The 26,418-nt window shown below is 44.0% G+C and overlaps 1 pseudogene; it reads left to right on the top strand.

The window, feature by feature from the left end:
- Window positions 1-3,903: 3,903 nt before the first annotated feature.
- Window positions 3,904-26,201, top strand: LOC126093363 (prostaglandin reductase 1-like; annotated as a pseudogene).
- The last annotated feature ends 217 nt before the right edge of the window (window positions 26,202-26,418 follow it).

Genomic DNA, 26,418 nt, shown 5'->3' with positions numbered 1-26,418 from the left:
TCGCTGTTTTTAGAGAAAGTGTTCATCATCTTCGCTTCGGCGCTAATGGTTCAAATGGCTCTGAGCACTATGGGACTTAACATCTATGGTCATCAGTCCCCTAGAACTTAGAACTACTGAAACCTAACTAACCTAAGGACAACACACAACACCCAGTCATCACGAGGCAGAGAAAATCCCTGACCCCGCCGGGAATCGAACCCGGGAACCCGGGCGTGGGAAGCGAGAACGCTACCGCACGACCACGAGCTGCGGACTTCGGCGCTAATGATACAGAAAGCTTCCGTCTGCTATCCCATCTACTTCTGCTGCTGAGAAAGACCATAAATTCATTGGGTACATGCATCTGTGGGAGGTGGAATATTTACAAACTTCGGATTTATTTTTATTAAAAAAGGGAAGCACAATACATTTTCCTGAAAGAAAAAAATGCGGATATACAGGGTGTTTCAAAATTACACTGACACACTTCGCTCAAGGGAATTTAGGAGGTGTCATGAGGAACAAAATGAGGATGGGAATCCTTTCTTTCATTTATTCCAAAAGTATTTGTAAAGTTTACAGTTTGGATCCCGAGTTCCGTGTTGTCCTTTTCGTTGGACTAATACGTGAACGACAGCAGAGTTTTCGATAAATGAACGAAATTTAACTGAAAGTAGAGTAGGAGGAATAAGTTGTCCTTAGAGATAAAGTCATGGGTGACTGGAATTCGGTAGTAGGACAAGGGAGAGAAGGAAACGTAGTAGGTAACTATGGATTGGGGGTAAGAAATGAAAGAGGAAGTATTTTGTACAGAGCACAACTTAATCAAGAAACATAAAAGAAGGTTGTATTCATGGAAGAAGCCTGGAGATACAGACAGGTTTAAGATAGATTATATAATGGTAAGACAGAGATTTAGGAACCAGGTATTAAAATGTAAGACATTTCCAGGGGCAGACGTGGACTCTGACCACAATCAATTACTTATGAACTGTAGATTAAAACTGAAGAAACTGCAGAAAAGTGGGAATTTAAGGAGATGGGATCTGGATAAACTGAAAGAACCAGAGGTTGTACAGAGTTTCAGGAAGAACATAAGGGAACAATTGACAGGAATGGGGGAAAGAAATACAGTAGAAGAAGAATGGGTAGCTTTGAGAGATGAAGTAGTGAAAGCAGCAGAGGATCAAGTAGGTAAAAAGATGAGGGTTAGTAGAAATTCTTGGGTAACAGAAGAAATATTGAATTTAATTGATGAAAGGATAAAATATAAAAATGCAGTAAATGAAGCAGGCAAAAAGGAATACAAACGTCTCAAAAATGAGATCGACAGGAAGTGCAAAATGGCTAAGCATACATGGCTAGAGGACAAATGTAGAGGCTGATCTCACTGGGGGTAAGATAGATACTGCCTACAGGAAAATTAAAGAGACCTTTGGAGAAAAGAGAACCACTTGTATGACTATCAAGAGCTCAGATGGAAACCCAGTTCCAAGCAAAGAAGGGAAAGCAGAAAGGTGGATGGAGTATATAGAGGATCTATACAAGGGCGATGTACTTGAGCACAATATTATGGAAATGGAAGAGGATGTATATGAAGATGAAATGGGAGATATGATTCTGCGTGAAGAGTTTGACAGAGCACTGAAAGACCTGAGACGAAACAAGGCCCCGGGAATAGACAACATTCCCTTAGAAGTACTGACAGCCTTGGGAGAGCCAGTCAAGACAAAACTCTACCATCTCGTGAGCAAGATATATGAGACATGTGAAATACCCTCAGACTTCAAGAAGAATATAATAATTCCAATCCCAAAGAAAGCAGGTGTTGACAGAAGTGAAAATTACCGAACTATCAGTTTAATAAGTCACAGCTGCAAAATACTAACGCGAATTCTTTACAGACGAATGGAGAAACTAGTGGAAGCCGACCTTGGGGAAGATCAGTTGGGATTCCGTAAAATATTGGAACACGTGAGGCAATACTGACCCTATGACTTATCTTAAAAGCTAGATGAAGGAAAGGCAAACCTACGTTTCTAGCATTTGTAGATTTAGAGAAAACTTTTGACAATGTTGACTGGAATACCCTCTTTCAAATTCTGAAGGTGACAGGGGTAAAATACAGGGAGCGAAAGGCTATTTACAATTTGTACAGAAACCAGATGGCAGTTATAAGAGTCGAGGGACATGAAAGGAAGCAGTGGTTGGGAAGGGAGTGAGACAGGGTTGTAGCCTCTCCCCGATGTTTAATCAATCTGTATATTGAGCAAGCAGTAAAGGAAACAAAAGAAAAATTCGGAGTAGGAATTAAAATGATGGAGAAGAAATAAAAACTTTGAGGTTCACCGGTGACATTGTAATTCTGTCAGAGGACTTGGAAGAGCAGTTGAACGGAACGGACAGTGTCTGGAAGGGAGGATATAAGATGAACATCAACAAAAGCAATACGAGGATAATAGAATGTAGTCAAATTAAGTCAGGTGATGCTGAGGGAATTAGATTAGGAAATGACACACTTGAAGTAGTAAAGGAGTTTTGCTATTTGGGGAGCAAAATAACTGATGATGGCTGAAGTAGAGAGGATATAAAATGTAGACTGGCAATGGCAAGGAAAGCGTTTCTAAAGAAGAGAACTTTGTTAACATCGAGTATAGATTTAAGTGTCAGGAAGTCGTTTGTGAAAGTATTTGTATGGAGTGTAGCCATATATGGAAGTGAAACATAGACGATAAATAATTTAGACAAGAAGAGAATAAAAGCTTTCGAAATGTGGTGCTACAGAAGAATGCTGAAGATTAGATGGGTAGATCACATAACTAATGAGGAGGTATTGAATAGGATTGGGGAGAAGCGAAGCTTGTGGTACAACTTGACTAGAAGAAGGGATCGGTTGGTAGGACATGTTCTGATAGTATTGGAGGGCAGCGCGGAGGGTAAAAATCGTAGAGGGAGACCAAGAGATGAATACACTAAGCAGATTCAGAAGGATGTAGGCTGCAGTAGGTACTGGGAGATGAAGAAGTTTGCACAGGATAGAGTAGCATGGAGAGCTGCATCAAACCAGTCTCAGGACTGAAGACCACAACAACAAAAGAGATAACCTGTAAACCAGTCCCTCACTAATCGGTGTTACATTTTCCATTGAAAACGAAAGCTTTGCCAAATTTTACTTTCTGTTAGACATACCCGAAAGTGGTCAAACGTATTTTCTCAAAACCTAGTTATGTAAAGGGGGACGTAACAGGTGATGACAACACATCGGACACTAAACAAGAGGTCAGCTATGCGAGAAAATGTGGTTACTCGAAACGACACAAAGCTGCGAAAGGCATCGTCGCATGGCGCTTTGTCACCGTGTTGAGACAAAACAGAAGGCCTGCCATCATTTGAATAAAAGTCGTACTGACTCACGCGTAAATAAAGCCGCTCGCAGATATGTTTGAATGACGCAGCGGTTCCTTCATTGCCGGTCCTTAGCCAATTGGCGAGCGCCTCGCAGCTTAAAGCAGCGTCCCTCATTGACGCATTGTCTGCCATTTCATGTAACAAACCGCCTGATATAATACGAGACCAGACTCGCCGTATAACATCTCAGAATACGTAAAACTTTTAACATAGCTGCTAAGGCTCTGTGACCGTGTCAGAATTATATTGTTACAAATAAGCCCTCGGTCACAAATATTAAGTCAAAATTCACCTGGTTTCGACGCTACTATGAGCTCATAGTAGCGTCGAAACCAGGTGAATTTTGACTTAATATTTGTGACCGAGGGCTTATTTGTTACAATATAATCGCAGAATACGTCGCTTCGGTAGCAGCTACGTGCGCTTGTCGGCTGAGACAGCACCCTATTGATCCAATCTTAGGCAGCTGAACAAGTTCTACAACCTGCTGTCCGTGGATTGACCTAGCTAGTTATGGTGAAGGCACGCAAGTTCGTCCTTGCAAATCTCTTCAAAAGAGAGCCGTAAGTCGACGACTTCAGAATCGAGGAAGAAGAACTGCCACCGTTGCAGGATGGGCAGATACTGTGCGAGACAGAGTACATCCGCGTCGACCCCTACCAGAGGGGGTTCACACACAGGTAAAAGGTCGGGGCTCCCATGATCGGATCACAGGTATGTAAAGTTTACGGTCGGCAGTCAAGTATAGTTAAATTACTGTTCAGTCGAATCGTCTGTGACATGTGTCGTCACCTCTGCTTGAGGTCAATAAATGTAAAAGCTGAACCTCATTAAAATAGTACAAGTATTCCACAAATCCCACTTGCCCCTTTCATCATCTTAAGCTAATGAATCTGATGGCTACAGTGGATTCCTTGTCTTTGGTTCTGAATTTCACTTGCGCTGTCAGGATCTGCGATGTGCGTTGTAAATATTGTTAAAACCAAATGTGTGTTCACAATCAGTAGTCATTTTGTCAATAACTCTTAGAAGTCCCTCATGACTCGGACTAGAGAAGTTTTAACGTATTCACGAGCCCGTATTTTCTTGAATTTCACAAAAAATAAAAGAAGTTTAGATCATCCTGACCCACTACAACATCAGCTCAATCTCAAGTGGCGCTTGACATCTACAAAAAAATTGTTGAAAAAGTCTTTCTCCCCACTGATTTTGGGAAAGTGTTCTCACAAAACGAACTGTAAACATTAAACGTATTTGCAGTTGCGATTATGGCCAACCATCAGCTGTATAATTGAATGACGACATTAAAAATTTTGCGACGGACCGTGACTCGCTTATCGCGAGCGGTCGCCTTACAATTTGGTTCGGCTCACTGCCAGACTCAAACTTCCATACTCTGTATGTCTGTCTTTTCAGAAATGGATGCGGGGCTCGGCTGCTCGATACAGGAAGTGAAGTCAAGCACCTTTCAGCCGTCTAGTTCCCAAACTTATTTTATTTGGCTAGCAGTTTCGGCGATTCACTATGCCATCTCCAGGTCCCTCACAGACGTATACGAATATTCCACCTCGGTTCTGGTCTAAATACCGGCCAGCAATACTGGTATTAGCAGATTTATGCTCGCTACAGCCTCTGTTTTGACCAGAACCGAGGTGGAATCTTCGTATACGTCGGTGAGGGCCCTGAAGATGGCGTAGTGAATCGCCGAAACTGGTAGCCAAATAAAATAAGTTTGGGAACTAGACGGCTGAAAGGTGTTTGGTTTGACATCGAAGCTTTCAACGTCGGCAACCATATGTCTACAGCCTGTAATCGTACATTAATTGTGTATATTCCCGTACAGGTGACACAGTTAATTTGAAAGTCACTTGCCCGATGTCGGAAGATAAATACGATACTGCGCAGCGATATCGAACTGTAGACATGTATTTAGTAACACATCTAAGCCACCCGAACGCTAGCTCGATTTTGATTTACATTAATATTCACCAAAAACGAGTTTTTCTGTCGTACGGGGGCTGGAATTTTAGTAGTGGCAACTAATTATTTACAATTCATATAAAGTGATACAGTTTTCAAGGTTTTACTGTTTTCAAAATTAGTCACCAGCATTGTAAATAACATTTTGCCAGCGATGTTGAAGTTGTAGAATACCCTCCGCATCTCTAGTTGCGTTGATAGAGTGGAGCGATCTATTGCCCTTCGAGTTCTTAAACGAGTGTCATGAAGCGCTTTCTTCAATTTGGAAATCAAGTTGAAGTCACAAGGGCCTAAGTCCGGGGAATTTGTTGTGTGCTACACTACGTCCTAGCCCCATCGATCGAACAAATCGGTACCAACTTGCGCCATATGTGACCGAGCATTGTCGTGCATAACGGTCGGCTGGTCGTACAGAAAGTATCACTGCTCCTTCCTCTCAGATGGTCGCAGGCCGTGTTCCAACAGCTTAGAAAAATAAGCGGCAACACTCTCTGTACGACCATCCCATCTTTTTGTACGACAAGGGTCGGGCGGGTATAGCACAAGTTGTGACTGATTTGTTCGGTCGATGGGACTGGAAAGTACTGCGCTACCCAACACGTTTCCCGGACTTAGGCCCTTGTGACTTCAACTTGATTCCTAAATTGAGGAAAGCACTCCAAGAAAGCTTCAGACTGCTCCACATGACTGGCGGCGTTTCTAAGTTATCCTACGACTTCCACGTAGCAGACAATGAGTAATATTTAATACTGATGATTACTTAAGGGATAACAAAACTTTGAGAAATGTATCTAATTTATAAATTAATAGATATCCCAACTAAAGTTCCAACTTTGATTTAGTGCTCATAAATGTGATAGCGACCATACTTCAGCCCGTTATTAAATTATCAAAACTCCAGCCATCTTAGTAAAATAAAGTAAGTGACATTTTTAAGAAATTTTAAAGTTTGAGAATATATGCTTGAAGTGTCTCATCTTAAAAAAACTGCTCTAAGGATTTGCGAATCTATTCTGTTTCTGTCTTTATGTTAGTTCGATACTTCTTGATTGCTGTTGTATGTATAATAGAGGATATTTTATCTCCCAGCACCTGTTTAATAAATTTCTGCTTTCGTAACAGTCATTTTATTGCATCTGGATATCAGGCAACCGGATCTTTCTTGTTATTATGTGACACAATTTCCGAATCCGCCACATGAGTTGATCTAACATTATCCAACTAAAGTACTTAGTTGCCATCGAATTTTAAATCGTTGTAGCAAGATGCGGTGCGATTAAATAAACTCGTTTCCACTTTTGTGAAATGGATAACTCACAGGAATTCTGAAATGCAATTACATATGCGCTGTAGGAAGTGTTCGAATATTTCTAGGGAATCCAAACTGATCTTCCCCGAGGTCGGCTTCTACAAGTTCTTCCATTTGTCTGTAAGGAATTCGCGATATTATTTTGCAGCTGTGACTTATTAAACTGATAGTTCGGTAATTTTCACATCTGTCGACACCTGCTTTCTTTGGGATTGGAATTATTATATTCTTCTCGAAGCCTGAGGGTATTCCGCCTGTCTCATACATCTTTCTCACCAAATGGTAGAGTTTTGTCAGGACTGGCTCTCCCAAGGCTGTCAGTAGTTATAATGGAATGTTGTCTACTCCCGGGGCTTTGTTTCGACTCAAGTCTTTCAGTGCTCTGTCAGACTCTTCATGCATTATCATATCTCCCATTTCATCTTCATCTACATTCTCTTCCATTTCCATAATATTGTCCTCAAGTACATCGCCCTTCTGTAGACCCTCTATATATCCCTTCCACCTTTCTGCTTTTCCTTCTTTGCTTAGAACTGCCTGCAAAAGGTGTAATCGGCGTACAATGCGATCGCTTTGCGCCATCTTACTGCGACAACCTGTATGCCCCCATGACACCACTCTACTGATCGACGTCGGAGTCATGGCTGGCTGCATCATACACTGACTGCTCCCCGCGGAGTGCGTCCTTCATTGGGCCAAACAGATGGAAGACGGAAGGTTCGAGATCCGGGCTGTAGGTTGGAAGAGGAAGAACACTCCGATGAAGTTCTGTGACCTCCTCTCTGGTGCGCAGACTTGTCTGAGGCTCTGAATCACCATGGAGAACGAGAAGTTGGTTTTGATTTTTGTGGCCATAAACAAGCTGAAATGGTTTTTTCAGTTTCCTGAGAGTAGCACAATACATTTGATCTCTGCACCGTAAGCACACATTTCCAGTGGTGTTGCAAGGAGTTTCATTGTGATCCATCAATAACCTCGAATGAGAGTGCCCACATGTTCCAACGTTGCAGAAGGCACAGCTGTGCGTGGCCGATCGGCTTTGCAGGCTTCGGACAGTGCTTTTGTTCAGTGATAGGTCTCCGTAGACAATCTGCAAGCGCCTATGAATATCTGTGAAGCTCTGGTTTTCCGCCACATGAAACTCAATGGCAGCTGTCTGTTTGGGACGCACCTCTGTTACAGAGGCCATTTCAAGGGATACTTGTAGCGCTGTCACGTTTAGAAGCTTCATGAAACCATATGAGCTGAAGCTGGAATATTCCAAGATGTTCCACTACAAATTCCGCTTTTTTTTTCAAACGTAATTGGCTGAGACAAAAAAGTGTTGCTTTACTTATTGCACGTCTATCGTACATTAGTGCTGTGTCTGTGTTCGATACATCGCATTGTTCCTTCGGACATGCAAGTATGCATGTCTGCAGCCCATATGTAAGGGATATTCCACCATCCTACAGTAGTTCTATGATACACTTATCAATCGTGGCACGTGTCCTGCTTCTCCTGGTTTTGGGAGCTTTTATATTTATTCAGTTGACATTGAGTTAACACATAAATTGTGGTTCTTCAATTTCTCTTGGCGTACTTTATGATGTAAGAGTTCACAAGTGAACAGCCAGGTGTTTGCGTCCAACGGGCACAATGTTTCGGCAAGCGACCACGTCGTCATCATCAGGTGCGGTGACGAACTGCCGCCAAGGCACCGGCGCCAGGTTTATCTTCTCCCCCCGCTCCCTCTCCTACCGTCGAGGCGTTCCGAATGCTATCCGCGCCCAGTTCTCGAAGTCTTTCGTAGTGGGACCACTTCTTTCGTGAATCTCATTAAAATGAGAAAGAAGACATACTACCACGAATTGACTTCGGGCACAGGCAGAGATACTAACAAGACGCCGCCAGCACGCTCCCCTGCGCACAGACCGCGAAGTGAGTGGATGCTGGATGCCCCGCGCCTGGTCGTGAACCACGTTCGGAACACCTGGAAGGGGGAGGAGATAAAAGCCCGGCCCCGGCGCCTCAGCGGTCGGTTCGTCACTTCCACCATAAATATAATAGACTGGCCCTGACGTCATTTTCGTGGCTCCAACATCTCTGGGCTAAAGTCACGTGAATGTTGGCAAAACATGGTAGTTTCGTGTTGTGCTTATGGCTGTACTCAGCGTTTTGTCGGAGGAAATGGCATTACATTTCACGTGTGTTTCTATGATAGTGCAGATACGTTTAGTGAAATCTGATGAAGTGACTTTTACATGATTTTTGCACTTGAAATAGAGTATGACGTAAATTAAAGTGTTGAAAGTGAGGCCTGTAAAGTCAGACTCATATTTCATTTTGGAAAGTGTCTGTGATAATTCGGTTACAGAAGTAAATATAACTGTTTCTCGTTTCTACTCATAGGTTCACTAAGGATGAAAACCGAAAGCAGCTTCGGATACAGGCCCTGAAACGGAAAAACTTTAGGCCATCTGCACATACGCGCCTTTTTGTATATACAAGTGAGATTACAATAAGATAAGAGCACCTATAGTCGACACATGAAGAGAATTTTTTTCTACCGTCTAATACTATTAAATAAATGTAGGCTCCAAAATTATTTTCTAAAACTTCAAAGTCTCACCTTTCATCTAAAATATCATTTTTTTAAGTGACAGTTTAAACTTTTGTACAAATAGTAGAAACTAAACCTTTGAAGCGCACTTAAAATTGATACTCTAAAATGGACCTGCTCCTAAAGTCAACAATTTTGGCACTTGTAGTTGACATAATTCCCATATTCCACTTTCTTTTATAAGTGACTAGAGCTCAACAGCGGCGAATCCAATATTTGAAGTTTTGACACGAGCCCACTCTTACTGTTTAAAAGAATTTTAACGACATTTTACTTTAATCGATAGTTTATAGTAATTTCGTCTCGCTGCGCACCAGAGGGGCGTTCGATGTATTTGTTAGATTTTATAAATGGTATTGTGAACAAATCCAGGTCAAATGTAGATCTGACATAAGTTTTCGCAAATAAAAAAGTAATTTATCTTGGAAGCGTTTGGTAATCAATTGAGAAATGTGGGTAGAATACGATACAAACATAGGATGGCAGACCGCTGATTTGAAATCCCGCCACGTTTTGCCAACAGTCACGTAGTTTATGTTGGAGCCACACCAGCCCTATACCTTCTGCACAGCAAGGCCAGTCTACTAGTATCTATGGTCGAAGGTTCGTCAGCGCACCTGATGATGGCAGTGTAGTCGCTTGCCGAAATATTGTGCCCGTTAGATACTTACACCCGGCTGTTCACCTGTGAACTCTTTCGTCAACACTTAAATTGTTTGCACAAATCGAGTTTTCTCAATTTATAAGTTTCAGTCTTGCAACATCTCTTTCCGTTTCGTTTACATGTTTAATTATCTCATATGCAAGCTGCTGATGTCAGTGGAAACCATCAGGATATGTCTAAGCAAATCAGCACACTCTCCTCGTCACTAAATTGAGGCTATTACCAAGGCTACACACCATATTATGAAACATAGGAATGAGACCTCTGGGGGTGAAAATGTTCTCCTCATAGTGGTTAGAATGAGCGAACGTTTCCACTCCTGACTGATTGCTGATACGTCTGCGGTCTGGTTACAGGTGGCACGCATAGTTGAGAGCCGATCGCCACAGCACCTGGTAGGACGGCACGTTGTCGGCACCTTGGGCTGGCGCGACCGCACAGTGGTGGATCCGACGCCGGCGCCTGCCGCCGATGCTGGTGCCGGACTACGGGGACCTACCTATGTCGCTGGCAATGGGGGTGCTGGGAATGCCGGGAGCCTCCGCCTACTTCGGACTGCTCGACATCTGCCGCCCCAAGCCGGGGGAGGTGGTGGTCGGTAGTGGCGCGGCGGGCACCGTGGGCTCCGTAGCGGGACAGATAGCGCGCATCAATGGCTGCAAGGTCATCGGCATCGCTGGCTCTGACCAAAAGGTAATCTTTATGTGTGTTCTCCCCATTATGCCTCTTTCACTCAACATCTTCCGAAGACTAAACACTTCCTCATCGGGGATCATGGACCCTGAAGATTGATCATCGACCTTACTAAGTTTCTCCATAGATGATTTTGTGCACTTTGGATCCGGTTCTCAAGGACACCCGACTGCTGAACGTCCTCCTCCAGTTCACCCTCCCATCACTTCCTTGGTCATCGAATTGGATGAGTTGTCATATTATCCCACAACTACAGCTTCAACCTGGCATGTATATCCTTCACGGCTGTGTACTCTGCTAGCTCATTCTCTTTCACTTCCATTTTCTGTACGGTGTTCGGTAGTTTCATTAGGTATTACTGTTACTGATTCCTTCTATGTCTCGACGTGTTCTCTTCGCGGACTAGTCCAAAAATCTTTCTCATCATTTTTCATCAAAAAGGCAGCAGGTTATCACGCTTTTTGTGGTACGCTTCTGTTCAGCATAACAACACTAATACTATCACTTCATTATGGGCCTTACGTTTGGTGTTAACTGATGAATAGCTCTGAGCACTATGCAACTTAACTTCTGAGGTCATCAGTCGCCTAGAACGTAGAACAAATTAAACCTAACTAACCTAAGGACATCACACACATCCATGCCCGAGGCAGGATTCGAACGTGCGACCGTAGCGGTCGCTCGGCTCCAGACTGTAGCGCCTAGAACCGCACGGCCACTCCGGCCGGCAACTTATAAATTTTTCGATTGCTACAAAATGAACCAAGTTTCAGATCTATTGAAAATATGTTGATTAATTTCTTGTTTTAGGTTATGGTGATGGTTGAACCAGGTGCCAAGGTAATTCAAATTTTCCATTCTGGTTATATTCCATATTTCAATCAATAATGCTGTGTTATTAGAGTCTCCTCTGGAAACTTCCATCATTAGGGGCTTCTCTGGATGCTTCTATCACTTCAATCTTCGCTACGTTAATCGTCAGTTCAACATTACTGGCATTCTTTAGTAAGTACTCTTTGGTTTCCACAATCTCTTCCCCTGATTCTGATCTGGCTGCAATGCCGTCTGCATATCCCAATAAGTACGGTCTTAGACTTCACCCCTTTTCCGTCTTTTTTCATTTGTCAAATTTACTTTTTCCAGGACCAAACTATAAATAATTAGAAGGCAGCGGTGAAATGGCATCCCTTGGTCTGACACCTGTCCTGATGCTGAATTCCTTGAATAACTCCCCTGGTATGTTACCATGCCTTTTGTCTTTGCTGAATACACCTTCATCAAGTTAATTAACTTCCTTGGTATGCGAAGCCCGCTAAGGACGTTGTACATACTTTACTGTGTATGTTATAATACGCCCTCTAAAAATTTACAAACCTTACCAGGAACCGATGGCTGAATTTCCAGAAGTTGTCCCAGATTTGTCACATAGTGCATATTTGATCCATGGTTGATCGTGCTGCCCAAACATCACCGTGGAACTCTCCAACAATATCTTCACCAAAATTCTTTAGCTTTTCAAGAATTATTAATGATAACACATTATATGGCACGCATAACAGAGCAATACTTCTATCATTACAACAGTTCTTTTTACTGTAAGTTTTGGGCAGTGGGATAATGGTAGCTGAATTCCACTCTTCTGGGATCTCTTCCTTTTTCCATAATTATGATATCATATATCTCTTTCTGATGTGTGCCACCTCCTGCTTACAACAGCTCTCCCGTTGCCCTGTCTTCTCCTGGTGCCTTATTATTCGCCAGTTTCTTAATTGCTCTATCTCTATCATGTTGATGTACCTCAATTTCTTCTTCCTTCTGGGAAGATATTTTCAGGATCCCAGCATTCGCCAAATGCTCAAAATATTGTGTACACCTGTCCACCTGTCGTGAATTATTTGACTGCCCGTTAGCATGCCTCGTTACAGGGCCCAAAAAATTCCAAGCCTGGCGACGGAAGACGTAGTTCAAAACTGGTTGGGGCACATCAGCAGAAGGAAATTCATATCCTTATACTTACAGAATGAAAACAGAAACGTGAATCCACAGCATCGCTATGTTATTTTATTAAGTAATATATCCCTCGTAAACGGTTATTTTATTCTGTAATATATCTCTTATAAAGAGTTATTCATGACCACGAAAGGGAGTTGTGTCTTGGAACAAATTTCAGACGTCTGCCTCTAGACAGCCCTGTAGCAGAAATTCAAACGTCTAGGTTTGTTGCTTACGGACAGAAAATGGTTCCACTCTCCTTACTCTGATCTTCTTCTCTTCCACAGCTCACACGCCTGCCGTGTTACAAAACAAATAACTTTCCCCGACTGGACAATGTGAAGCAGAACAAGCCGCACTACACGTACCTAAACGGCGCATCAAATATTTTCTTCTTCCAAGTTTAACTTGTTATTAAATGCCATGAAGTCTAAGTATGAATATAGGCGTAAGCTTCCGCGGCCATTAGCACATTCAGTATTGTCAATATATGTAAAACTACAGAAGTTTCGATCCCTGTTGCAAGCGGCGTTATTCCTTCTTCACGGTGTCTTTACCTTATTTAGAGTGTTTTTGTTTACATTAAACAAAAACACTCTGAAGAAGATCGCTTGCAACAGGGATCGAAACGTCAGTAGTTTTATATACAGGGTGAGTCACTTAACGTTACCACTGGATATATTTCGTAAACCACATCAAATACTGACGAACCGATTCCACAGACTGAACTTGACGAGAGGGGCTAGTGTAATTGTTTAATGCAAACCATACAAAAATGCACGGAAGTAAATTTTTTAACACAAACCTACGTTTTTTTAAATGGAGCCCCGTTAGTTTTGTTAGCACATCTGAACATATAAACAAATACGTAATCAGTGCCGTTTGTTGCATTGTAAAATGTTAATTACATCCGGAGATATTGTAACCTAAAGTTGACGCTTGAGTACCACTCCTCCGCTGTTCGATCGTGTGTATCGGAGGGCATCGAATTACGTAGGAATCCAAAGGGAACGGTGATGGACCTTAGGTACAGAAGAGACTGGAACAGCACATTACGTCCACATGCTAACACCTTTTTATTGGCCTTTTTCACTGATGCACATGTACATTACCATGAGGGGTGAGGTACACGTACACACGTGGTTTCCGTATGATAGTGACATCTGTTAGCTGGTGCCGTAACTGATAGCACGTAGCAGGGTCGTAACATCACACATCTGTCACGAGGTAACTTTAAACACGTCGTCTGTATGATGTTACTGGAAATCGTCCGACTTCAATACGAGTGATGTATGGCGCTCCACCATGGACTTTAATATATTTTCATATTTATCTCTGAAATGACGGCATTCACTTTATGTGCGCTGCAGTATTTTTTTCTGAAATTACAGAAATTATTCCAGAAAGAAGGTCGTGCAAGACCGAAGAAGTATGGCTTCACCTCCCACATGTTCTGTAACTAGTTTTAACAGAACCCAGACTTTTACACACCGTACAACTCTGTTGCTGAAGAATTAACAATAACTTTCGAATAGATCGCAGAAATTAATCATGCGCGAGACCATAACTGTCTCTTCCGGGTTGGACATTTCCTAAGATTGCTACAGGATGTATGCTTTCAGATGTTTCACGCCGTACACCCAGAAATTCACCTGTCATCTGAGAAGTCCACTTGGCGCCACCCAGTAGATGTCCAGTTGAAGTAATGGCGTCAAAATTCCAGCCTGCAACGGCGATGAACAACTGTGCATGCATGATCCAGGTGCCTGCTGCGGAGGGCCGCACACACCAACATTCGCTGAACGGTCTTCGTGCAGTCACTGTTGGTAGTCCCTGGCTTCATCTAGACGGTCATTTACTCAACTTTTGCACCGCTATTCTCCACTACACATCTCCGCAACCGTCGAATACCCCAGTTATCTATGGCCTGTGGTGCATTACAGTTTCTCAAATCACGTTTTTGATTCCCCCCCCCCCTCCTCGACACGCTTTATACACTGAAGAACCAAAGAAAGTGCTACATCTCACTCATAGCGTGTAGGGCCCCGCGAGCACGCAGAAGTGCAACAACACGACGTAGCATACACTCGACTAATGTCTGAAGTAGTGCTGGAGAGAATTGCCACCAAGAATCCTGCAGGGCTGTCCATAAATCCGTAAGAGTGCGAGGGGGTGGCCATCTCTTCTGAACAGCACGTTACAAGGCATCCCAGATATGCTCAATGACGTTCTTTTCTGGGGAGCCTGGTTGGCAGTGGAAGTGTTTAATGTTCCTGGAACCATTCTGTAGCAATTCCGTACGTTCAGGGTGCCGCATTGTCCTGCCTCAAGTGCTCATGTCCGTAGAAATGCGCAATGGATATGAATGGGTGCAGTTGATCAGACAGGGTGCTTACGTGTATGTCAACTGTCAGAGCCATATTTAGACGTATCAGGGATCCTATATTACTCCAACTGCACACGCCCCACGTCATTACAGAGACGCCACTAGGTTGAATAGTTCCCTGCTGACATGCAGGATCCATGAATTCATGAGGTTGTCTCCATACCCGTACACGTTCATACACTCGATACAGTTTGAAACGAGACTCGTCCAACGAGACTACATGTTTCCAGTCATCAATAGTACAATGTCGATGTTGACGGGCCCAGGCGAGGCGTAAAGCATAGTGTCATGCAGTCCTCATGGGTACAAGAGTGGGCCTTAGGCTCCGAAAGCCCATGTCGGGGATGTTTTGTTCAATGATTCTCACGCTGACATTTTCCGATGGCCCAGTATTTACGAGGTGCATTCAAGTTCTAAGGCCTCCGATTTTTTCTCTCCGGACTGGAAAGAGATATAAACACGCGCATTGTTTTAAAATGAGGCCACGTTCATTGTCAATACGTTCCAGAGATGGCAGCATCGTACGGCAGATGGAATTTTACCGCCAGCGGCGAGAATGAGAACTGTTTTAAATACTTAAAATGGCGACGTTTCCCTTACTTGAACAGCGTGCAATCATTCGTTTTCTGAATTTGCGTGGTGTGAAACCAATTGAAATTCATCGACAGTTGAAGGAGACATGTGGTTATGGAGTTATGTATGTGTCGAAAGTGCGTTCGTGGGTGCGACAGTTTAATGAAGGCAGAACATCGTGTGACAACAAAACGAAACAACCTCGGGCTTGCACAAGCCGGTCTGACGACATGATCGAGAAAGTGGAGAGAATTGTTTTGGCGGATCGCCGAATGACTGTTGAACAGATCGCCTCCAGAGTTGGCATTTCTGTGGGTTTTGTGCACATAATCCTGCATGACGACCTGAAAATGCGAAAAGTGTCATCCAGGTGGGCGCCACGAATGCTGACAGACGACCACATGGCTGCCCGTGTGGCATGTTGCCAAGCAATGTTGACGCGCAACGACAGCATGAATGGGACTTTCTTATCGTCGGTTGTGACAATGGATGAGACGTGGATGCCATTTTTCAATCCAGAAACAAAGCGCCAGTCAGCTCAATGGAAGCACACAGATTCACCGCCACCAAAAATATTTCGGGTAACCGCCAGTGCTGAAGAAATGATGGTGTCCATGTTCTGGGACAGCGAGGGCGTAATCCTTACCCATTGCGTTCCAAAGGGCACTACGGTAACAGGTGCATCCTACGAAAATGTTTTGAAGAACAAATTCCTTCCTGCACTGAAACAAAAACGACCGGGAAGGGCTGCGCGTGTGCTGTTTCACCAAGACAACGCACCCGCACATCGAGCTAACGTTACGCAACAGTTTCTTCGTGATAACATCTTTGAAGTGATTCCTCATGCTCCTACTCACCTGACCTGGCTCCTAGTGACTTTTGGCTTTTTCCAACAATGAAAGACACTCTCTGTGGTCGCACATTCACCAGCCGTGCTGCTATTGCCTCAGCGATTTTCCAGTGGTCAAAACAGACTCCTAAATAAGCCTTCGCCGCTGCCATGGGATCATGGCGTCAGCGTTGTGAAACATGTGTACATCTGCAGGGCGATTACGTCGAGAAGTAACGCCAGTTTCATCGATTTTTGGTGAGTAGTTAATTAGAAAATAAATCAGAGGCCTTAGAACTTGAATGCACCTCGTAAATCTGCAGCAGTTGGCGGAAGGATTGCATTTCTGTCACGTTGAACGATTCTCTTCAGTCGTCATTGGTACCGTTCTTGCAGGATCATTTTCCGGCCACAGCGATGTCGAAGATTTGATGTTTTACCAGATTCCTGATACTCAATGTACACTCATGAAATGGTCCTGGGAAAAACCCACACTTCATCGCTACCTCGGAGATCCTGTGTTCCATCGCACGTGCGCCGACTATAACGAAACGTTCAAACTCACTTAAATCTTGATAACCTGCCATTGTAGTAGCAATAACAGATCTCACACCTGCGCCAGACACTTGTTGTCTGACATACAAGTTGCCGACAGCAGCGCCGTATACTTTTTATGTATCCCAGTATTTGGATATGTATGCCTATATCAGTTTCTTTGGCGTTTCGGTGTATAGCATCCACTACTAATGCTGCCAGAGACCATCTGTGAATGGATATTGCACATTGATATCGCAGATAGACCGTGGTCACAATTAATGTGACTTAACAGTGTATTTATGAACACTGCGCAATCTTTCATTTGCTAACTATGCCTATCAGTAGTTAGTGCCTTCAGTAGTTTGAATCTTTTATTTAGCTGGCAGTAGTGGCGCTCGCTGTATTGCAGTAGTTCGAGTAACGAAGATTTTTGGTGAGGTAAGTGATTTGTGAAAGGTATAGGTTAATGTTAGTCAGGGCCATTCTTTTGTAGGGATTTTTGAAAGTCAGATTGCGTTGCGCTAAAAATATTGTGTGTCAGTTTAAGCATAGTCTTGTATAATTGTTCAAAGGGGACGTTTCAGTTGTTTATCATGTAAGCATTTTACCTATTCTTTATGCTTTATATGGGAGTGTTTTCATTTTATTTTTGGGTTTTATGCTTCTCTGCATTGGTTTGTTTATATGAATTTTAATTACTAGTTTTAGACTTTTCTTTTTCGAAAATGTGCCTTAAGCCGATCATTCGCGCCAACTGGGTACTTCTTGCCGCACTATATGCGGCTCCTGTTTCTCCGTTTGCCACACTAATTTTTGTGTGCGCGCCAATACACACTCTGTGCCGTGTGCGGTTCATACCACTGTTTTGCAGCCGTGGCCCTACTTGTACTGCCACGGCGGAGCCGACTGGTGCGCTCAAGGTAACATACATTCCCTACCTTAGTAGTCTAACTGATTTTCAAAGTTGTTCTACGGCATCACATCTTAAATGCTTCGATTCTGTCACAGTTTTCCCACAGTCCATGTTTAACTACCATATTTTGTTGTGCTACGGCCTCGCCACAGTGGTAACACTTGTTCCAAGTTAAGCGCTGTCGAGCTGGGCTAACGCTTGGATGGGTGACCATCCGGTCTGCCGAACGCTGTTGGCAAGCGTGGTGCACTCAGCCCTTGTGAGGCAAACTGAGGAGCTACTTGACTGAGAAGTGGCGGCTGCGGTCTCGTAATCCTACATACGACCAGGAGAGCGGTGTGCTGGCCACATGCCCTCCTTATCGGTATCAAGTGACCTGTGGATTGAGGATTGAGGATTGAGGATGACGCGACTGCCGGTCGGTACCGTCAGTACCGTTTGACCGTCATGGCCTATTCAGGGGGGCGGGAGGGTTAGTTTTATGTTTTTGTGCTCCAGACGTACATCCTCAGAAATTTCTTCCTCAACTTAAGACCTATAATACTAGTAGAATTCCGTAGACCAGGAATGCCTCCTTTTTCAGTGTTATTCTGCTTTTGATGCCCCCCTTGCTCCGTCCATCAAGCCTAAGTAGCAGCAATCATTAACGTCATCCACTTCGTGAACACCAATCCTGATGTTAAGTTTCTATCATTACGTCTTTCTTCGGTTTACTCTCAATCCATATTCTGTACTCATTAGACTCTTCATTCCATTGAGCAGACCCTGTAATTATTCTTCATATTCACTGAGCACAACAACAAAAACAGCGTAATATGCAGGAAGCTCATTTTGGCCGTTTACAATATGCGTTCCTTGATGTGATGCCACCGACAAGGAAGCGTCATATGTTCTTAGATTCACTAGCATCCATGTACAACAGTTTTTCCTGCCTGCGAGGCACCAGAAGACTCAGATAGAGCCTCTTACTCCAAGTTTCGATTCGTAACACTCGCCGTGGCGTAGTTGCACTAGGTGGGAGGAGTGTCAGGACGTGTAGGTGAATCTTCCACTCGGTCCTGTCGCGTCGAATTGGTTCGCCTGTACTGGCAGACAACACAGTCAACGGATTTTGAAAGTGGGTTAACTGTCGCACCTTGCCGGGCATTTCATGTCACAGACGTCAATGAATTTCATGCACGTTTTGACGCATAGTGCGTCAGAAACTGTAGCTGTATCTGGCACCTGTAACGCGAGTGAAAAAAGTAGGGAAAAGCTATAGGGAAAGGCGAACAATACACAACGAAGAGGCAAAATATATGCACAGTGGTAGTAATGGGATGGTCGTCTTTGACGGTCAACAACGCAGGTAAAGCACGTGTCGCGTTGGACAGTGCGTGTTCAATACGGACTGGGCATCAGTGCAGGTTGTTTACGAGTAGTGCATACTTCGTATATGCATTCAGACGAAGAGGTCAACGTGAAACGAAAGACCTAATACCATTCCAAAGGGAGCTGACTGTGGGGGCCCGATTAGCTGTATGAGCAGTAACCAAGACAGCCAACTTATTGGATGCTTCAAGAGCAACTGTTTCAACAGTCAGGCCAGCCTACACAAGACATGGAAAGACATAATCATGTAAACGTAATTGTTCGCCGCAAATCAAAACTAAGTGGGAGAGATCGTCGTACGCTAACATGCATTGTGTCAAAAAACACAAAACTACGGCGGCTAAAGTGACTGTAGAGCTCAATAGCCATCTATGAGACCCCCTATCTATCGGCACTGTCCGCCGAGAACTCCATAAAGTGAATATTCATGGACGACCTGCTATACCGAAACCACAGTGAGGACAACCGACGCAAAGGAGAGTAAAATTTGGTGTCAGAAGCATAAATCGTAGACGGCTGATTATTGGAAACACGTCTCACCGTCTGACGACTCAACGTTTTAGTTGTTTCCAAATCGGGCAGGGTTTACGTCTGGAGAACGCCAAAAGAAGCCTACGATTCTGAGTGCTTGATTACAACGCTTAAGCATGGAGGAGGAAGTGTGACGGTGTCCCGGCCGGGGTGGCCGAGCGGTTCTAGGCGTTACAGTCTGGAACCGCGCGACCGCTACGGTCGCAGGTTTAAATCCCGCCTCGGGCGTGGATGTGTGTGATACCCTTAGGTTAGTTATGTTTAAGTAGTTCTAAGTTCTAGGGGACTGATGACCTCAGGTGTTAAGTCCCATAGTCCTCAGAGCCAATTTTTCGTGATGGTATGGGCAACCATATCGTGGTATTCTGCTGGTCCCACCATTACTCTCAGTGGCCGTGTTACAGCCGACGATTATGTGAACATTTTAGGTGTACAGGTGAACCCCATGATTCAAATGCTGTTCCCCAACAATGATGCCATATTTCAGGACGAGAATGCACCCATTCACACAGCCAGGACAATACAGTATTAGGAGCATGCAACATGCTTCTTCCCTGGCTATCACAGTCCCACTGGACTTGAATATTATCGAACCTTTGTGGGCGGTATTGGAGAGCAGACTCCGGAGCAGATTTCCGCATCCCTCGTCACTACAGGAGTTAGAATAGGTTCTGATCGAAGAAGGGGATAACACTCCACCGAGACTATACAATCATTGTATGCCAGTATTTCAAAAAGAATCGCAGTTATATTACGGGCAAGTGGCGGTCCGACGCCTTATTAATAAACCGTTCCCAATTAAGTGCAGGTGTTCACATCATTTTGACTGTCCCTGTACAATATGTATAAGCGCCAAGAGATAACCATAAGAGTGGAAGACCATTACAGAAGTGCTCGGATTAAAAAGGATGTAAGACAGTCATGTAGTCTTTCGCCCCTACTGTTAGATCTGTGTATCGAGGAGGGAATGACGAAATAAAAGAAAGTTTCATCACTGGAATTAAATTTCAAGGTGAAAGGATATCAATGACAAGATTCACTGATGACATTGCTATCCTTAGTGAATATGAAGAATAATTACAGGGTCTGCTCAATGGAATGAAGAGTCTAATGAGTACAGAGTGTAGATTGAGAGTAAATCGAAGAAAGACGTAATGAGAAGCAGCAGAAACGAGCACTGCGAGAAACTTAACATCATGATTGGTGTTCACGAAGTGGATGAAGTTAATGATTGGTGCTACTTAGGCATGATGGACGGAGCAAGGGGGGCATCAAAAGCAGAATAACACTGAAAAAGGAGGCATTCCTGGTCTACGGAATTCTACTAGTATTATAGGTCTTAAGTTGAGGAAGAAATTTCTGAGGATGTACGTCTGGAGCACAAAAACATAAAACTAACCCTCCCGCCCCCCTGAATAGGCCATGAAGGTCAAACGGTACTGACGGTACCGACCGGCAGTCGCGTCATCCTCAAACCACAGGCGTCACTTGATACAGATAAGGAGGGCATGTGGCCAGCACACCTCTCTCCTGGTCGTATGTAGGATTACGAGACCGCAGCCGCCACTTCTCAGTCAAGTAGCTCCTCAGTTTGCCTCACAAGGGCTGAGTGCACCACGCTTGCCAACAGCGTTCGGCAGACGGGATGGTCACCCATCCAAGCGTTAGCCCAGCTCGACAGCGCTTAACTTGGAACAAGTGTTACCACTGCGGCGAGGCAGTCGTCGTTGGTCCCGTCCTTGCAGGATTTTTTTCTAGCCTCCATCCGTTATGAAACGTCTGAACCATAAAGTGGATCTAGTGAAAGGAGAGAAACAGCCAGAACAACACAGAGAAAGTACAAATATGTGGCGGGAAAATTTTGCATGATTATGGTAAGTCTACATTTTATAACTTATGTTTCTTTATTTTAACGATTAGGAATATGTCTTTCTCTTGTTGGCGATGCGTAAGACTGCCGCAGATCCAGATACCTTGAAGTTTTATCGATTCAGCACGCATACGCTATGGATGTAGTACAAAAATTAGCTGTTTTACTCCGTGTCTTAATGACATATTGTTTTTCGAAGTGAAAAAAATGATGAACTTTCACATGTAAAAAAATTTATTTTGTTATTTTTTTTGAACTTCCACTGCTATGATTGTGAATCCTTAATTCTTCTTGGTCATGCTGACAAAGTTTTATGAATTTATTCGTAAAAGTATAGACAGTGGAAATTAAAATGACCTGTGGTGTCTCTCTTGCTCCAAGACGGTCCGTTTGACATCGTACCCCCCTTTTATTACTCTTAGTTCACATTGTCTGCTTAGCCGTGCAAGATAGGAGCATCCTCTTTTCCCCCATTTGTATGTAACTGGTTTTTTTTCTTTTTTTTATGGACAATCTGATGATGCGCCAAAATAGTGGAACGCCTCATTGACATTGATTTCGCAACCGAGACTGTTTTTGTTCTTAAACATTTTATATTCTGTTGATTGCTACGTGAACCGATTATGCCTACAAAGAAAAAGTATAGTACCTTTTTTTAGGCATTTTAATGTAGTTAAATTTTGTCCTGTCATAAGTTTTCCCTAGAAGCTACAGATTTAAAGTTATTCAAGAAAAAACGTACAAAAAGGACATTCAAACGCACCTTCACCCCACACTCATCCCTCACTACTTAGGATTTCTGCTACGTTGTTCGTGGGACCTACCACTGTACAAAAATTTTCGACTACACAAACTTCCCGATATCCGACCGTTTGTTATCTCTATTGATTGGGCTATTATGCTACCAGTATTGTTGGACAATTCGTTAACGTGACCGTTAGAGCAGCTGAAGAAAAATGACTTTTTTAAACTTTGCTCTAAAGCTAATGACTCTAACAATTCGGTTCAATCTTACACCTTACGAGCAAAGTAGTTTTGTACTACGAAGATCTGACGAATACAACTGTGTAATTGCTTATCGTATACTATTAGAATCCACGAAAGTATTAGGTAAAACCTAGGCAAACTTCAGTTTTACAATTTTAAGCGCATGACTAAGCCAGTAGGGTAATGATGCCAACCAATTAAGACCAAAATAGGTGATGAAATGTGGTAAATAATCCGTGCAATCGCAAATATTCGTGCAGTGGTATGAAGGAGTATCGTAAACAGCAAACTAGAAATCTTCACCAGTTGAGACGGAGTGCGTTTGGAGGTCACTTTTGTACGTTTCCCTCGAATAACTCGTAAACTTCGGCCTCTGGCGAAAACACTGAATTTCCTACAGAAAGGTTTTGTTTATTTTTCCATAGAGCTAATAATTTTCGAGCAGCGAGCGAGAAAATATGAAAATCTCACTCGTGGTTTACGAAGGCCACCTATAACGTTTCGGGTTGCATAAAATAACAGTGGTTGGGGCAGCTGAATCACACTGTATATTTTTTAGTGTCAATATATGAACGAGCAAAAGAAGAAGGCAACAAGTGTTAATCATCTTCAAGCTTTTACTCAGGGCAAGTGGCCCAGGCCAGGTAATCCGCCGTCACGTTAAAGCAATAATTATTGACAACAAACAGTATCACGCTACTGCTGCTCGCGTTGGTCGAGATCCAATGACTGTTAGCAGAATATGTAATCGGTGGGTTCAGGAAGGTAATACGGAATGCCGTGCTGTATCCCAACGGCCTCGTATCACTAGCAGTCGAAATGACAGGCATCTTATCCGCATGGCTGTAACGGATCGTGCAGCCACGTCTCGATCCCTGAGTCAACAGATGTGGACGTTTGCAAGACAACAACCGTCTGCACGAACAGTTCAACGACGTTGGCAGCAGCATGGACTATCAGCTCGGAGACCATGGCTGCGGTTACGCTTGACGCTGCATCACAGACAGGAGTGACTATGATGGTGTACTCAGCGACGAACCTGGGCGCACGAATGGCAAAACGTCATTTTTTCGGATGAATCCAGGTTCTGTTTACAGCATCATGATGGTCGCATCCATGTTTTGCGACATCACGGTGAACGCACACTGGAAGCGTGTATTCGTCATCGTCATACTGGCGTATCACCCGGCGTGATGGTACGGGGTGCCACTGGTTATACCTCTCGGTCACCTCTTGTTCGCATTGACGGCACTTTTAATAGTGGACGTTACATTTAAGATGTGTTACGAGCCGAGGCTCTACCCTTCATTCGATCCCTGCGAAACCCTACATTTCAGCAGGATAATGCACGACCCCATGTTGCAGGTCCGTTATGGGCCTTTCTGGATACAGAAAATGTTCGACTGCTGCCCTGGCCAGCACGTTCTCCAGATCTCTCACCAACAGAAAACGTCTGGTCAATGGTGGCCGAGCAACAGGCTCGTCACAATACGCCAGTCACTACTCTTGACGAACTGTGGTATCGTGTTGAAGCTGCATGGGCAGCTGTACTTGTACACGCCATCCAAGCTCTGTTTGACTCAATGCCCAGGCGTATCAAGGCCGCTATTACGGCCAGAGGTGGTTGTTGCGGGTACTGATTTCTCAGGATCTATGCACCCAAATTGCGTGAAAATGTAATCACATGTCAGTTCTAGTATAATATATTTGTCCAATGAGTACCCGTTTATCATCTGCATTTCTTCTTGGTGTAGCAATTTTAATGGCCAGTAGTGTATAACGGAATGGACCTGATCAGCCAAAATGGTCTGACAATCCTCGGCAGTAATGCGACCCCGTAAAGGAACCACGGTGCCAGTGAAATACCAGGATATGGCAGACCAAATCCTCACCGGACTACCGCTGTGTTTCAGTTTTGGGACATAGACTCGCTCAGAAATTGGAAACAGCTTTGGGAGGAAAACTGATCCTAAAACTTCCTACAGTATTAAAACTGCGTGCCGGACCGAGACTCGGGCTCAGGACCTTGTCTTTCACGGGCAAGTGCTCTGCCATCTGAGCTACTCAAGCACAAACAACGCCCGTTCTCACAGCTTCATTTCTGCCAGTACCTCGTCTCCTACCTTCCAGACTTCACAGAAACTCTCACGCGGACCTGACAAAACTAGCAAATTTCGAAGCAAGAATATATGCGGAGACATGGCTTAGCCACAGCCTGGGAAATGTACGAGTCAGTCCGGCATTCAGTTTTAATCTGCCAGGAAGTTTCATATCAGCACACACTCCGCTGCAAAGGGAAAACTTCATTCTGAAAACTAATCCTACCAAGTGGCTTACTTCCATTCCACCATTTTTTCAGGTTATATGGTCTCGGTAATACGTTTTCCTTTTATGGGCTTCCTGTTTTTTGCAACAAGTCCGCAGTTCGTGGTCGTGCGGTAGCGTTCTCGGGTTCCCGGGTTCGATTCCCGGCGGGGTCAGGGATTTTCTCTGCCTCCTTATGACTGCGTGTTCTGTGATGTCCTTAGGTTAGTTAGTTTTAAGTAGTTCTACGTTCTAGGGGACTGATGACCACAGACGTAAAGTCCCATAGTGCTCAGAGCCAGTTGAACCATTTGTTGGCAGGTTTCACAATGATAATGAAATTCAGTTCTAAAGTGACATTTTCAGCCCTCATCCTCTTACTTTTCGTCGCAATCCTCTTCAATGGGCGTCTGTTACGGTCACTCGACATACACTTTCATCAGCATTGACTTAGCGGATGACCTTTTGCCGCTTTCCGTATATGTAGTATAAATCTTTGATACGACGCCTCTTCAGACATCAAATATTTGATACACCATATTTACAGAAGCATCCACCATCAGAGGACCAACAAACCTCCCTATTTGCAATTCACTTATCTCCGACATAATGCACTCAAAAATACACTGAACACCGTGGTGAAACACAACAGTGCAACGTGCAGGCTAGGCTAGCACCCGAATTTATGACCAAGCACTCATTGGTCTAGTGGTTTTTCCCCCTCGTACGTACTTTGTGCTTCTAAGCATCAACGCACCATGTTTTCACTTTTATTGTAGTTTAATAATTTTCTCCCTGTGTCTTATCCTATTTGCAGGTCAAGTGGCAGAAGGAGGAGCTAGGTTTCCACCACGCCTTCATCTACAAGACGGTGAACTTGGACAAGGCACTGAAGGAGGCTGCTCCAGATGGCGTTGACGTCTACTTCGACAACGTGGGAGGCGAACAGAGTATTGCGGTGATCAGCAACATGCGTCAGCGCGGCCACATCTCCGTGTGTAGCTGCATCTCCGTCTGCAACGAGAGGAAGGTGGTCATGGCGCCCGTCGTCCAGATGCACATGGTCGGGAAGGAACTCGTAATGGAGGGTTTCATGGTGACCAGGTGGCTGGATCCGTGGAATAAGGCCTTCCTCGAGATGGCACAGTGGATCAGGGAGGGAAAGCTCAAATACAGGGAGACCGTCACGGAGGGCTTCGAAAACACGCCGAAAGCTTCCATCGGTATGCTCAGGGGTGAAAATTTGGGGAAAGCTGTCGTCAAGGTGTGACGTCATTCGTATGTTTGGCTGGAATTCGAGGATTAAATGGCTCTGAGCACTATACGACTTAACGTCTGAGGTCATGAGTCGCCTAGAACTTAAAACTAATTAAACCAAACTAACCTAAGGACATCACACACATCCATGCTTGAGGCAAGATTCGAACCTGCGACCGTAGCGGTCGCTCGGTTCCGGACTGTAGCGCCCAGAACCGCACGGCCACTCC

The sequence above is a fragment of the Schistocerca cancellata genome, chromosome 1 (assembly GCF_023864275.1).
Source record: "Schistocerca cancellata isolate TAMUIC-IGC-003103 chromosome 1, iqSchCanc2.1, whole genome shotgun sequence".
Lineage (NCBI taxonomy): Eukaryota > Metazoa > Arthropoda > Insecta > Orthoptera > Acrididae > Schistocerca > Schistocerca cancellata.
This window is presented reverse-complemented; position numbering and strand designations above follow the sequence as displayed.